The sequence below is a fragment of the Oryx dammah genome, unplaced genomic scaffold (assembly GCF_014754425.2).
Source record: "Oryx dammah isolate SB20612 unplaced genomic scaffold, SCBI_Odam_1.1 HiC_scaffold_21, whole genome shotgun sequence".
NCBI lineage: Eukaryota > Metazoa > Chordata > Mammalia > Artiodactyla > Bovidae > Oryx > Oryx dammah.
Window position 1 is genome coordinate 33217205 of NW_024070205.1, and position 15297 is coordinate 33232501.

General features: G+C 42.4%; 1 protein-coding gene across 1 annotated transcript in view; it reads right to left on the reverse strand.

Moving 5' to 3' along the window:
* NPHP4 (nephrocystin 4) overlaps positions 1-15297 on the reverse strand; it is a 143974-nt gene that overhangs the window by 39639 nt on the left and 89038 nt on the right. The window lies entirely within an intron of this gene.

Here is a 15297-nt window from a genome sequence, read left to right on the forward strand (position 1 = left end):
GCTTCTCTGTCCATGGACTTTTCCAGGCAAGAATGCTGACGGGGGTTGCCATTTTCTTCTCCAGGGGATCTTTCCGGCCCAGGGATTAAACCGATAACTCTTGTGTTTCCTGCACTGACAGGTAAGATTCTTTACCACTTGCGCCACCTGGGAAGCCCGCAACTTAAGAAATCTATACATTAAGAAAACGACTGATAAACTGAACTTAATGGAAAACTACTGTTAACAGAATCAAAGGCAAGGCACAGAGTGGGAGGAGCTATTTGTAACATCTCAACAAGGACAGGGATCAGGATATACACATAACACCTACAAACTGAAAAACAGACAGCACAATGAAAAGTGGGCAAAGCACTTCAAAAGAGGATCAGCCTAAGGCGATGGTGTGTGGAAGGTCATCAGTCATCTGGGAGGCTGTACACAAGGAGATGCCAGCACCCACCAGGACCGTGAAAGAGACAAACAGAACCACACACACTCCACAATTAGAAGGACACAGGTGGTTCAGACATGGCATCTACTCCAGTGGGTGTGTAAGCTGCTTGGGGAACCCACCAAAGCTAGACCTGTGCTGCCAGAGACCCAGTGACTTCAGTCCCAGGCACAGAACAACGCAGATGTACCAAAAGAACAAGGCCGGTACTGGAGAGGGCGTGGAGAAAGGGGGACCCCTCATCTACTATTGCTGGGAATGTAACTTGGTACAGCTACTATGAAAGCTCTGTGGAGGTTCCTCAAAAAACTTAAAAATAGAATTACCATATGAACCAGCAGTCCCACTCTTAGGTATTTAACCAAAGAAAATTTAAAAAAGAACACTAACTCGAAAATATTCTGCAGCCTCATGTTCACTGTAGCATTATTTACAATAGCCAAGATGTGGAAGAAACCTGAGTGTCCATCTCTGGATGAATAGATAAAGAAAACGTGGTGTAGGAATTCCCTGGTGGTGCAGTGGCTGAGAATCCACCTTCCAGTGCAGGGGCCGTGGATTCGAGCCCTGGTCAGGGAGCTGAGATCTCACATGCTGCAGGGCAACTAAGCCCGTGCGACACAACTACTGAGCCTATGTGCCCTGCAGCCCACATCACAACTGGGGAGCAGCCTGTGCATCGCAGTGAAGACCCTGTGTGTCGTAACTAAGACCCAAAGCAGCCAAATAAATAAATAAATGCCTCAAAAAAAAGAAAACATATTATGTATATATGTGAAATATTATTCAGCCATTAAAAAAGAAGGCAATCTTGTCATTTGCAACAATGTGAATGGATCAGGGGGTTCCCAGGTGGTGCTAGTGGTAAAGAATCCCCCTGCCAACGCAGGAGATGCAAAAGATCTGGGTTTGAGACATATACCATATGATCTCACTTATATTGAAATCTTAAAAAAAAAAAATCAGGCTTTTAAATACAGAGGAGAGACTGGTAGTTGCAAGAGGTGGGGGGGTGGAGGGGGGAGTTGGTAGGTGAAATGGGTGAAGGGGTTAAAAGGTACAAACTTCCAGGTATAAAATAAGTAACTCATGGGGATGCAATGGACATCATGGTGACTATAGTTAATAACACCATATTGCGCATTTGAAAGTTGCTGAGAGAGTAATCATAGTTCTCATGCAAGGATTAAAAGAATTTTATGATTCACATGTTTGATGATGGATGTTACCTAGACTTGTGCTGGTCACTTCACAATTTTTACAAATGTTCATAATAGTAGTATTCAAAAGAGCCAAAACCTGGAAATGATTCAACAGACTGTGAACAGCAAAATGGGTAAGCCCTGTGGAATATTCCAATTATGTGCTTCTATACAGCCAAGACCACAGATAAGCTACCACTATATACAGCAACATGAATGAATCTCAGACATGAGGCTCAGTGAAAGAAGTTAGATTCCAAGGATACATACAATATGCTCCTCTTTAAGTTCCAAAAACTGATAAAACTGACCTAGAATGATAGAACTCAGAACAGCAGCTACCCTTGTTGTTGTTCAGTCACTAAGTTATGTCTGGCTCTCTGCGACCCCATGGACTGCAGCATGCCAGGCTCTTCTGTCCTGCACTATGTCCCGGAGGGATGTCCATTGAGTCAGTGATGCCATTCAACCATCTCAACCTCTGGCAACCCCCTCTCCTTTTGCCTTCCATCTTTCCTCGTATCAGTCTTTTCCAATGAGTTGGCTCTTCAGCATCAAGTCCTTCCAATGACTATTCAAGGTTGATTTCCTGTAGGATTGACTGGTTTGATCTCCTTGCAGTCCAAGGGACTCTCAAGAGTTTTCTCTAGCAACACAGTTCAAAAGCATCCATTATTCAGTGCTTCAACTACAGTTCAGTTCAGTCACCCAGTCGTGCCCAACTCTTTGCGACCCCATCAAGTGCAACATGCCAGGCTTCCCTGTACATCACCAACTCCTGGAGCTTACTCAAATTCATGTCCATCAAGTCAGTGATGCCATACAATCATCTCGTCCTCTCTCATCTGCTTCTCTGCTCACCTTCACTCTTTCCCAGCATCAGGGACTTTTCCAATGAGTCACTTCTTCGCATCAGGTGGCCAAAGTACTGGAGTTTCAGCTTCAGCATCAGTCCTTCCAAAGAATATTCAGGACTGATTTCCTTTAGGAGGGACTGGTTGGATCTCCTTGCAGACAAAGGGCCTGTCAAGAGTCTTCTCCAACAACACAGTCCAAAAGCATCAATTCTTCAGCATTCAGCCTTCTTGATGGTACAACTCTTACATCCATACATGACCACTGGAAAAACCATAGCTTTAACTAGCTGGAAATTTGTTGGCAAAGTAATGTCTCTGCTTTTTAATATGCTGTCTAGTTTGGTCATAGCTTTTCTTCCAAGGAGCAAGTGTCTTTTAATTCCACAGCTTCAGTCACCATCTGCAGTGATTTTGGAGCTCAAGAAAATAATATCTGTCACTGTTTCCACTGTTTCCCCATCTATTTCCCATGAAGTGATGGGAGCGGAGGCCATGATCTTTGTTTTATGAATGTTGAGTTTTAAGCCAGATTTTTCACTCTCCTCTTTCACTTTCATCAAGAGGCTCTTCAGTTCCTCTTCACTTTCTGCCATAAGGGTGGTATCATCTGCGTATTTGAGGTTATTGATATTTCTCCCAGCAGTCTTGATTCCAGTTTGTGCTTCTTCCAGCCAAGCATTTCTCATGATGTACTCTGCATAGAAGTTAAATAAGCAGGGTGACAATATACGGCCTTGACATACTCCTTTTCCTATCTGGAACCAGTCTGTTGTTCCATGTCCAGTTCTAACTGTTGCTTCCTGACCTACAAATAGGTTTCTCAAGAGGCAGGTCAGGTGGCCTGGTATTCTCATCTCTTTCAGAATTTTCCACAGTTTATTGTGATCCACACAGTCAAAGGCTTTGGCATAGTCAAGAAAGCAGAAATAGATGTTTTTCTGGAACTCTCTTGCTTTTTCCATGATCCATGGATGTTGGCAATTTGATCTCTGGTTCCTCTGCCTTTTCTAAAACCAGCTTGAACATCTGGAAGTTCATGGTTTACTATGACCAGTGCATTCTCTTGGCAAAACTGTTATCTCTTATTGCTAAAGCCTCGCGTGGAGAATTTTGAGCATTACTTTACTAGTATGTGAGATGAGTGCAATTGTGTGGTAGCTTGAGCATTCTTTGGCATTGCCTTTCTTTGGGATTGGAATGAAAACTGACCTTTTCCAGTCCTGTGGCCACTGCTGAGTTTTCCAAATTTGCTGGCATATTGAGTGCAGCACTTTCACAGCATCATCTTTCAGGATTTGAAAGAGCTCCACTGGAATTCCATCACCTCCACCAGCTTTGTTCGTAGTGATGCTTTCTAAGGCCCACTTGACTTCACATTCCAGGATGTCTGGCTCTAGGTGAGTGATCACACCATCGTGATTATCTGGGTCGTGAAGATCTTTTTTGTACAGTTCTTCCGTGTATTCTTGCCACCTCTTCTTAATGTCTTCTGCTTCTGTTAGGTCCAGACCATTTCTGTCCTTTATCGAGCCCAGCTTTGCATGAAATTCTACCTTGGTATCTCCAATTTTCTTGAAGAGATCTCTAGTCTTTCCCATTCTGTTGTTTTCCCCTATTTCTTTGCATGGATCACTGAGGAAGGCTTTCTTATCTCTTGCTATTCTTTGGAACTCTGCATTCAGATGCTTATATCTTTCCTTTTCTCCTTTGCTTTTCGTTTCTCTTCTTTTCACAGCTATTTATAAGGCCTCCTCAGACAGCCATTTTGCTTTTTTGCATTTCTTTTCCATGGGGATGGTCTTGATTCCTGTCTCCTGTACAATATCATAAACCTGCATCCATAATTCATCAGGCACTCTATCTATCAGATCTAGTCCCTTAAATCTGTTTCTCACTTCCACTGTATAATCATAAGGGATTTGATTTAGGTCATACCTGAATGGTCTAGTGGTTTTCCCTACTTTCTTCAATTTAAGTCTTAATTTGGCAATAAGGAATTCATGTTCTGAGCCACAGTCAGCTCCCAGTCTTGTTTTTGCTGACTGTATAGAGCTTCTCCATCTTTGGCTGCAAAGAATATGATCAATCTGATTTCGTTATTGACCATCTGGTGATGTCCATGTGTAGAGTTGTCTCTTGTGCTGTTGGAAGAGGGTGTTTACTCTGACCAGTGCATTCTCTTGGCAAAACTATTAGCCTTTGGCCTGCTTCATTTTGTACTCCAAGGCCAAATTTCCCTGTTACTTCAGGTATCTCTTGACTTCCTACTTGAAGAAGGAAATGGCAAACCACTTCAGTATTCTTGCCTTGAGAACCCCATGAACAGTATGAAAAAAAAAAAAAAGGACACTAAAAGATGAACTCCACAGGCTGGTAGGTGCCCAATATGCTACTGGAGATCAGTGGAGAAATAACTCCAGAAAGAATGAGGAGACGGAGCCAAAGCAAAAACAACATCTAGCTGTGGATGTGACTGGTGATAGAAGTAAAGTCTGATGCTGTAAAAGCAATATTGCATAGGAACCTGGAATGTTAGATTCATGAATCAAGGCAAATTGGAAATAGTCAAACGTGAGATGGCAAGAATGAACATTGACATTTTAGGAATCAGTGAACTAAAATAGACAGGAATGGGTGAATTTAACTCAGATGACCATTATATCTACTACTGTGGGCAAGAATCCCTTAGAAGAAGTGGAATAGCCATCATAGTCAACAAGAGTCCAAAATGAAGCACTTGGATGCAATCTCAAAAACGACCAAATGATCTCTGTTCATTTCCAAGGTAAGCCATGCAATATCACAGTAATTCAAGTCTATGCCCTGACCAGTAAAGCTGAAGAAGCTGAAGTTGAATGGTTTTATGAAGACCTACAAGACTTTCTGGAGCTAACACCCCAAAAAAGATGCCCTTTTCATTATAGGGGACTGGAATGAAAAAGTAGGAAAGAACTTTTAAGACACAACAAATAAGAAAACAAACAACCCAAATTAAAAATGGGCTAAAGATCTAAACAGACATCTTGCCAAAGAAGATATACAGATATCAAGTAAGTAGATGGAAAGACACATCACAACAGCCATCATGCGGGAATCATAATTAAAATAATGAGCTACCCTACGTGGGCTTCCCGGGTGGCTCAGTGGTAAAGAATCCACCTGTCAATGCAGGAGACCAGGGTTCGATACCGGGTTGGGAAGATCCCCTGGAGGAGGAAATGGCAACCCACTCCAGTATTCTTGCCTGGAGAATTCCACAGACAGAAGAGTCTGGTGAGGTCACAAAGAGTGGGACACAACTGAGCAACTAAACAACAATCACAACCATGACAGACCTGCTTGGACAGCCCGAATACAGGATACCGATGACGTCAAATGTCGGCAAGGATGTGAAGCACCAGGAGCTCTCACTCACTGCTGATGAGAATGCAACAAGGTGCAGCCACATGGAAGACAGCTGAGCAGTTTCTCTCAAAACTTAACCCACTTTTAATATGTGTGTTACTTGCTCAGTTGTGTCCAACTCTTTGTGACCCCACAGATCATAGCCCACCAGGGTCCTCTGTCCATGGAACTTTCTAGGCAAGAATACTGGAAAAGGTAGCCATTCCCTTCTCCAGGGTTATCTTCCCAACCCAGGGGTCAAACCCAGGTCTCCCACATTGCAGGCAGATTCTTTAATGTCTGAGCCACAAGGGAAGCCCGTATGATGCATCAGTTGGGCTCCAAGGTATTTACCCAAATGAGTTGAAAATGGTTGTCCACACAAAATACTGAACAAAAATGTTTACTGCCGGGAGCCAGCGTGAGGAACGCTGCCCGTGGCAACAGTCATGAGGAAGGAGGCTCGGCATATGCAAAGGCGGGATCGAGCCTCAGGAGACGCCCTGTTCCTGAGCATCTACCCCTCCAAAACCAGAGTCTGCCTGCTTTACTGTTATGCTTTCCACCTACTCTTCTGACATTAACAGGGGGCTGTCCCCCCACCACCTTTTTCTGGAAGAAGTTAATTTAGAGCTTTTAGATAATAAGTCTCCTGGGCATAATAAGAGTGTTTCAATCCAAAAACCCCTCTGATGGCTTTCTAGCCTGCCTGCCGGACTCTTAACAGCTGTGCATGTGATTGTTTGCGGCCTCCCGACCGACCGCTAGAGGCACAGGAAGCTTAAAACATCCTAGGAATGTAGGGGCTTCCGAGGAGTCAAAATCATTAGAATAGGACTGATTAAGGGTTTCATTTGTTGAGCCAATACTTGCTGCCAAATTTTCATATCTTTTATTTGTAGATATAGTTGGTATATAGAAAAAACAGGTAGTAGCCCTGGTATTAGCAACATTAGATCTTTAAGTACTTTCTTTGTTATAACCCACTGCACCTTTGTTCTACAGGAATGTAACTTTATTTAGTACTTTGAGGGTGATGCAGATTAAAGAAAAAACACTTCAAGGGAAAAAAGAGTTTTCTGGTTGAGTTTTCTGGTTGATAAACATTTATCTAGGAAGAGAGCCATAAAAATGTTAACAGGCCTCTTGGCCAGAAGATAATGTAAACTTTTGTATACGAGAAGGTATGCAAGAGGAAAGCCTGGTCCCAATAGGGGTCAGGACTGCTGCCCCTGCATAACTGCATATTCCATTATTTCTTAATGTACAATTTGGGGTATATAAGCTGCTTTTGAAAATAAAGTTGTGGGTCTGGCACCGATGCTTGGCTCCCCCATGTCGTTCTTTTCTCCCTTTTCTGGCTGAATTCCTATCTGGAGTGTGGAGGCTCACCGTGTCTACTTATTTGCCCTGGCTTCTAAGACCCACGTGAGAGGGAGCCCAAGGCGGGGCACCCTCCACTATTCAAGCGGGTGCCGGTGGCCTACGTAGACAGTGCAAGTTCCTTGTCTTGGAACTTTATTGGTTTTCCACGTAAACCAAGTTATTCAGCATCTTTTCTCCACTAATTTTCCTACTACACTATTCTTTCCTAATATCTCTTTATATTTCTAAATAAATAAGTTTTTCCTTGCCGACGCCGTCTCTGCTTCAAATTCCCTGGATCCACCGGGGCTGGACCTCGGCAGTTTACAGTAAGTCACCCGCATATGAACCTTCAAGTTGCAAACTTTCAAAGATGTGGCTGTGCTTCCATCTGTTTCAGGCATGAGTGACAGCACAGCTTGCCCTCTGTCTCCTACTGCTGACGCTCCTTCAGCTCTACTGTCTCCCGCCTCCCCCCTCCACCAGTCAGTAACTCTTCTTGGCTGTTCACTCGATGCCAGCCCATGTACCAGCTGTTGTGCTGTACTATTGTACTGTATTGTGGATTTTAAGTGTCTTCTTGATTTTTTTATGTTTGTTTTTTATGTATTGTGTGAAAAGTATTATAAACCTGTTACAGTAGAGTATTGTACAGCTGATTGTGTTGGTTGGGTATCTAGGATAATTCTGTTGGACTTAAAAGGCAGTCTCAGAATGGAACTTGTTTGTATTTTGTATGTAGGGGATTTACTGTATAGCAATTTTGTCATAATTGCCAAAAATTGGAAGCAACCAAGACACCTTTCAGTAGATGAACAGATAAATAAACTGAGGTACATCCAGACCACAGAGTATTATTCAGTGCTGAAAATAAATGAGCTATCAAGCCACAAAGAGACATGGAAGAACCTTAAATGTGTATTACTTAGCAAAAGAAGCCATCTGAAAAAGTATATGCTATATAGTTTCATCTGTATGATATCTTAGAAAAGGCACAACTATGGAGACAGTAAAGGGATCAGGAGCAGACAGGGTGGAGCACCCTGGACGTTTCAGGCAGTGAAATTACCCTGGTTGATATGGTAACAGTGGATATATACATTTGTCAAAATCCACAGAATGTACAACACCAAGAGTAAACCTTAAGGTAAACTATGAGCTTTGGTTAGCAACAGTGTATCAATATTAGTTCATCAATTATAACAAAGGGGTACCACATAAATGTAAGATGTCACTAATGGGGGAGCCTATCGGGCAGGCTCAGGATCATTTCATGGCAATAGATAGGGAAACAATGGAAACTGTGACAGACTTATTTTGGTCTATCAAAATCACTGCAGATGGTGACTGCAGCCATGAAATTAAAAGACGTTTGCTCCTTGGAAGAAAAACTATGACCAACCTAGACAGTGTGTTAAAAAGCAGAGACACTATAAAAGCTGACAAAGGTCCATCTAGTCAAAGCTATGGGTTTTCCAGTAGTCATGTATAGATGTGAGAGATGGACCATAAAGAAAGCTGAGCGCCGAAAAAATAATGCTTTGAACTGTGGTGTTGGAGAAGACTGATGAGAGTCCCTTGGACTGCAAGGAGACGAAACCAGTCAGTCCTAAAGGAAATCAGTCCTGAATATTCATTGGAAGGACTGATGCTGAAGCTGAAATTTCAATACTTGGCCACCTGAAGTGAAGAACTGACTCATGGGAAAAGACCTCAATGCTGGGAAAGATTGAAGCCAAGAGAAGGGGACGACAAGATGATATGGTTCGATGGCATCATCAACTAGATGGACATGAGTTTGAGCAAGCTTCGGGAGTTAGCCTGGCATGCTGCAGTCCATGGGGTTGCAAAGAGTCAGACACAACTGAGCAACTGAACTAAACTGAACTGATGGGGACAGGAAGTATATGGGGACTCCTGACTAGCTGCTCACTTTCTCTACAAATCTAAAACTGCTCTGACAAATAAAATCTATCAATTTTATAAAATCCATGGAACAGTGCACTTTGTTGTAGGCATTCTATATTAGGTTGGCCAAAAAGTGTCATAACTTTTTCCATAACATCTGGTAGAAAAAATCTGAATGAACTCTTGGACCAATCCAATATTTCAACAACAAAAGAAAACAAGTCTTAAGTGAGGGCCATGAAAGTGCCAGTGCTCAACCAGCACAACTTCTGAAGCCTTGAGGGACATCCACAGAGGACCCCTGAGTTTAAGCTGCTGAAGGAAGAAGCCCAGATCTGCCCAGTCAGAGGCATCTTTCGCCGAGACTCAGCTGTATAAGAAATTGCAAAGCCTTTCTGGACTTTAAGATTAATTTTAGACTTTGAATTTTAATTCACCCTGACAAGAAAAATTTGATTTTGGAGTTTAATTTCTTTGGACTTCCACTTGCAGGAAAATTTAATTTTGGACTAATTTCTCTCTGGGCAATTCCTAATGGAAAGGGGTTTATAGTCAAATCAGGAGCACCTCTAAGTGACTGGCCTTTTTTATTGAATTATCTTCAGGCTATCATTTAACCTCACAGCAGAATCTCTGATGAGCTAAACTGGATCAAGGGACTGGATAGAACTTAGAATGGGAAATAGGGAATGAATTCTCAGCAACAGGTGCAGAGGAGCCTTGAAATCTATCCATTATTCTGGTCCAATTCAAAGCCTTCTGAGGACATAAGCTATAGAAACCATCCACCACTGGTCCTGAAGGACGGGCAAAGGAAAGATGGTTGGTTTGGGAGAAGTGGTCCCAGGGAGGCTGGGAAACCTCCCCCATGATGACTAGTCCCACAAGGAAGGCCACACCCCCACTGACCATACCCTTAACAGTTAAGCTCAAGGGGTAGAGAGAATGAAATGCAAGAAGGTTGCAGGAGCCCATCCTTTCCCAGCCCCACCTCTCCACAAAGGGGCCTCCTGTGCCCACCCTCTGCCCAGCACACGCCCCTCCCCAGAGCAAAATTAGCTCACAGGCTAGTGGGTTTGGCAGAAAGAACAGGGCCCAAGCTGCTCACCCTTTCCCCTGACTATTCTTTTCAGATTTATCCACAGGAAGAGAGGATGCTGTGGTCCACAGGCAAACGGGGGCAGCAGCTCTGCCCCAAGGATCACGGCTACCAGCGGCTGCCAGCCTGACGTCTCCCTGCCACTCACTTGATAGGGGGTCAGCAAGCCTGGCTTTTGGACTAGCGCCACCCCACACCTGCTCTGACACTCCCCACTGATGCTGACCTTGGACAAGGGAACAGAGCATCACCTGTGTACCCATGAGCCCTAGCGCCTAACAATCTGGCCGACCCTTCACACTACTTCTTTGTTTTCCAACCATTTATACTCATTTTAAAATTTCTTTCCTTCTACTTTTATTCGGTTTATTCTCTTTTTCTTATTTTCACCAAACTTCCTCAGCTGAACAATTCAGTTTAGTCACTCAGTAGTGTCTGACCCTTTGCAACCCCATGGACTGCAGCACGCCAGGCTTCCCTGTCCATCACCAACTTCTGGAGCTTGCTTAGACTCATGGCATCGAGTCAGTGATGCCATCCAACCATCTCATCCTCTGTCATCCCCTTCTCCTCCCACCTTCAATCTTTCCCAGCATCAGGATCTTTTCCAATGTGTCACTTCTTCGAATCAGGTGGCCAAAGTATTCGAGTTTCAGCTTCAGCATCAGTCCTTCCAATGAATATTCAGGACTGATTTCCTTTAAGACTTACTGGTTTGATCTCCTTTCAGTCCAAGGAACTCCAAACATCAATTCTTTGGTGCTCAGCTTTCTTTATGGTCCAACTGTCACATCCATACATGACTACTGGAAAAACCATAGCCTTGACTATAGCCTTGACTATACAGACCTTGCTGGCAAAGTAATGTCTCTGCTTTTTAATATGCTGTCTAGGTTGGTCATAGGTTTTCTTCCAAGGAGCAAGTGTCTTTTAATTTCATGGCTGCAGTCACCATCTGCAGTGATTTTGGAGCTCAAGAAAATAGTCTCTGACTGTTTCCATTGTTTCCCCATCTATTTGCATGAAGTGATGGGACCGGATGACATGATCTTTGTCTTTTGAATGTTGAGTTTTAAGCCAGCTTTTTCACTCTCCTCTTTCACTTTCATCAAGAGGTTCTTTAGTTTCTCTTCACTTTCTGCCATAAGGGTGGTGTCATCTGTGTATCTGAGGTTATTGATATTTCTCCCAGCAATCTTAATTCCAGTCTGTGCTTCATCGAGCTCTGCATTTCGCATGATGTACTCTGCATAGAAGTTAAATAAGTAGGGTGACAATATACTGCCTTGACGTACTCCTTTCCCAATTTAGAACCAGTCTGTTGTTCCATGTCCAGTTCTAACTGTTGCTTCTTGACCTGCATACAGATTACCCAAGAGGCAGGTCAGGTGGTCTGGTATTCCCATCTCTTGAAGAATTTTCCAGTTTGTTGTAATCCACACAGTCAAAGGCTTTGGTGTAATCAATAAAGCAGAAATAGATGTTTTTCTGGAATTCTCTTGCTTTTTCAATGATCCAACAGATGTTGGCAATTTGATCTCTGGTTCCTCTGCCTTTTCTAAATCCAGTTTGAACATCTGAAAGTTTACAAGTCATGTACTACTGAAGTCTCTCACTTGGAGAATTTTCAGCATTACATTACTAGTGTGTGAGATGAGTGCAATTGTGCGATAGTTTGAACATTCTTTGGCACTGCCTTTCTTTGGGACTGGAATGAAAACTGACCTTTTCCAGTCCTGTGGCCACTGCTGAGTTTTCCAAACTTGCTGGCATATTGAGTGCAGCACTTTCACAGCATCATCCTTTAGGATTTTAAATAGCTCAACTGGAATTCCATCACCTCCAGTAGCTTTGTTCATAGTGATGCTTTCTAAGGCCCAGTTGACTTCGCATTCCAGGATGTCTGGCTCTAGGTGAGTGATCACACCATCGTGATTATCTGGGTCATGAAGATCTTTTTTTGTACAGTTCTTCTGTGTATTCTTGCCACCTCTTCTTAATATCTTCTGCTTCTGTTAGGTCCATCCTGTTTCTGTCCTTTATGTGCGCATCTTTGCATGAAATGTTCCCTTGGTATCTCTAATTTTCTTGAAGAGATCTCTAGTCTTTCCCATTCTATTGCTTTCCTCTATTTCTTTGCACTGATAATTGAGGAAGGCTTTCTTATCTCTCCTTGCTATTCTTTGGAACTCTGCATTCAGATGGGTATATCTTTCCTTTCCTCCTTTGCCTTTCTCTTCTCTTCTTTTCTCAGCTATTTGTAAGATCTCCTCAGACAACCATTTTGCCCTTTTGCATTTCTTTTTCTTGGGGATGGTCTTGATCACTGCTTCCTGTACAATGTCATGAACCTTCGTCCATAGTTCTTCAGGCACTCTATCAGACCTAGTCCCTTAAATCTATTTCTCACTTCCACTGTATAATTGTAAGGGATTTGATTTAGGTCATACCTGAATGGTCTAGTGATTTTCCCTACTTTCTTCAGTTTAAGTCTGAATTTGGCAATAAGATCTTTATTTAGAAAGATGGTCTTATATAAAAACTGATTATTCATTGATATGTGTATACATCTTAGGTCACCAAGCAGGTATTGCCATATACCTAATCTAATTTTACAGCATTCTTTGACTGTCCTACCTCAAGGTCAGAAATCATTCACGGCCTTTCCCCCAGAAGGCTCAGTGCTCTGTGGTGACCTAAATGGGAAGGAAATCCAAAAAGAGGAGATATGTGTATATGTATGGCTGATTCACTTTGCTGTACTGTAGAAACTAACAACATTGTAAAGCAACGCTGCTGCTGCTAAGTCACTTCAGTAGTGTCCGACTCTGTGCAACCCCATAGACAGCAGCCCACCAGGCTCCCCCATCCCTGGGATTCTCCAGGCAAGAACAATGGAGTGGGTTGCCATTTCCTTCTCCAGTGCATGAAAGTGAAAAGTGAAAGTGAAGTCGCTCAGTCGTGTCCGACTCTTCGCGACCCCATGGACTGCAGCCTACCAGGCTCCTCCGTCCATGGGATTCTCCAGGCAAGAGTACTGGAGTGGGGTGCCATCACCTTTTCTGAAAGCAATGCTACTCCATTAAAAATTAATTTTTAAGAAAGATACTTTCTTCATTCCCAATATAAGCATTTAAAGCTGCAAATTTCCCTGGAACTGCCATTTTACTTATTAGTTTTGATGTACAATATTATTTTTTCATTCAGTTTTAAACAGCCATCTCTATATTGATTTCTTTATTGACCTACAGGAAAATTAGAAGTATATTTTAAAATTCAAAAATCCAGCCGTTAGGAGCCTTCCGGGGGAAAGGTAGTGAATGATGATTTCTGACTTTGAGGTATGATGGTCAAAGAGTGCTGTAAAATTAGATTACGGTAGTGACCTAAGATATACACATATATCTATGAATAATCAGTTTGTGTAAGTTTTAAAGTATACCTGAAAATATGTTCTCTAAACTGGTTGTACAGGTTTTATAATACCATCTTTCTAAACTGTATTTTATAATATCATCATTAATTTTTTCTGCTTTATCTATCAATTCACTGAGAGAAATGTATCAAAATCTATGATTATAGCTTTGTCAGCTTCTCCCTATAAAGTCCATTAACTAGTCCTTCATATTTGGAGGTTGTGTCTGTTGGAAGTTCACGGACTCAGAGTCATTTTTCCTAGTGAATTACTCTTGATTATTATTTAATAGGTTTCTTGATTCCCAGCAATGCATTTGCCTTGTCACTTTTGTCTGATGTTAATATTGTTAAGCTACTTTCATTTAACATTTTAACACACCTTTCTCCACCTGTTACTTTCTACTCAAGAGGCATTGGTAGTTCAGACAGCTCTGTCCCTTACGAGCCATGTGACTGGCCAAAGACAACAACATATTTGGTATATTCCAACCCACTGCAGTGTAAATCCATTAGTTTATAATGATATGAGAAAAAGAAAAAGCCATTGGAGCCATCTTTGAAGGATACTGGTAACTGCCTGGTTACTTTGAAAATCAGCAAATAAAGGGGGAAACATGCATTATTTTGCCTTCCCTATATGAATTGCACCTCTAGATAACCAAATAGTTGATGATGAGAAGTTTCTTTTTAAGGAAGCATTCTGGCTGATAAATGAAGAAGTATTCCAGAAGTAGTATAAGAAGTAACCAGGTGTCAGCAGAGATGGGGACACACTACCGGTGACAAAGACTCTTTGCCCCATACGAAGAGCATGCATCTGCCCTTGCATCTAGATCTCATTCCAATTTACAGGAGAAACAGGGACGAGAGGAACACTGCAGAAGCCACCACTGAGCCTTGAAACCAAAGTGCAGGCTCTGGGAGGCTCTAGGGGGCCAGCAACTCTATGACTTCAACAAATAAACTAAAATGAAAAAGCAGGGATGGGAAGGTGATGACAACTACAGGTAGAAAGAGACTCGAGAGGCACACCTTCCCAACATATGGACCTCAGGTCTTGATTTGAACAAACTACTAAAAATTTTTATGAAGTTATTGGGGAAGTGTTAACATTGGCTAGATATTTGCTAATATTAAATCATCATTCTTTTTTGAGTGGGGTAATATTATTGAGTTTCTGTTTCTCAAAAAAAAAAAAGATTCTAGGGAGTTCCCAGGTGGTCCAGTGTCTAAGACTCCATGCTCCCAATGCAGAGGGCCCGGGTTCAATCCCTGGTCAGGGAACTAGGTCCTGCAAGCCACAACTAAGCGTTTGCATTGCTCAACTAAAGACCCCACATGCTGCAGAGGAGCTTGGCAGGCTACAGTCCCTAGGACTGCAAAGAGGTGGACATGACTGAAGAGACTTAGCACGCATGCTGCAATGAAGATCAAAGACCCTGCATGCTTCAACTAAATAATAAAATTTTTTAAATGGTTAAACCTAAAGGGCTTTTTTTTAAAGACTCTACTTTTTTAGATACACATAAGAGAACATCTAGAGATGAAATTATATGTCTAGGCTATGGTTCAGATAGCCCTGGTTTGGGGAGCGGTCTGGGTGGGATGTCATCGACAATCGTCAGAGCTAAT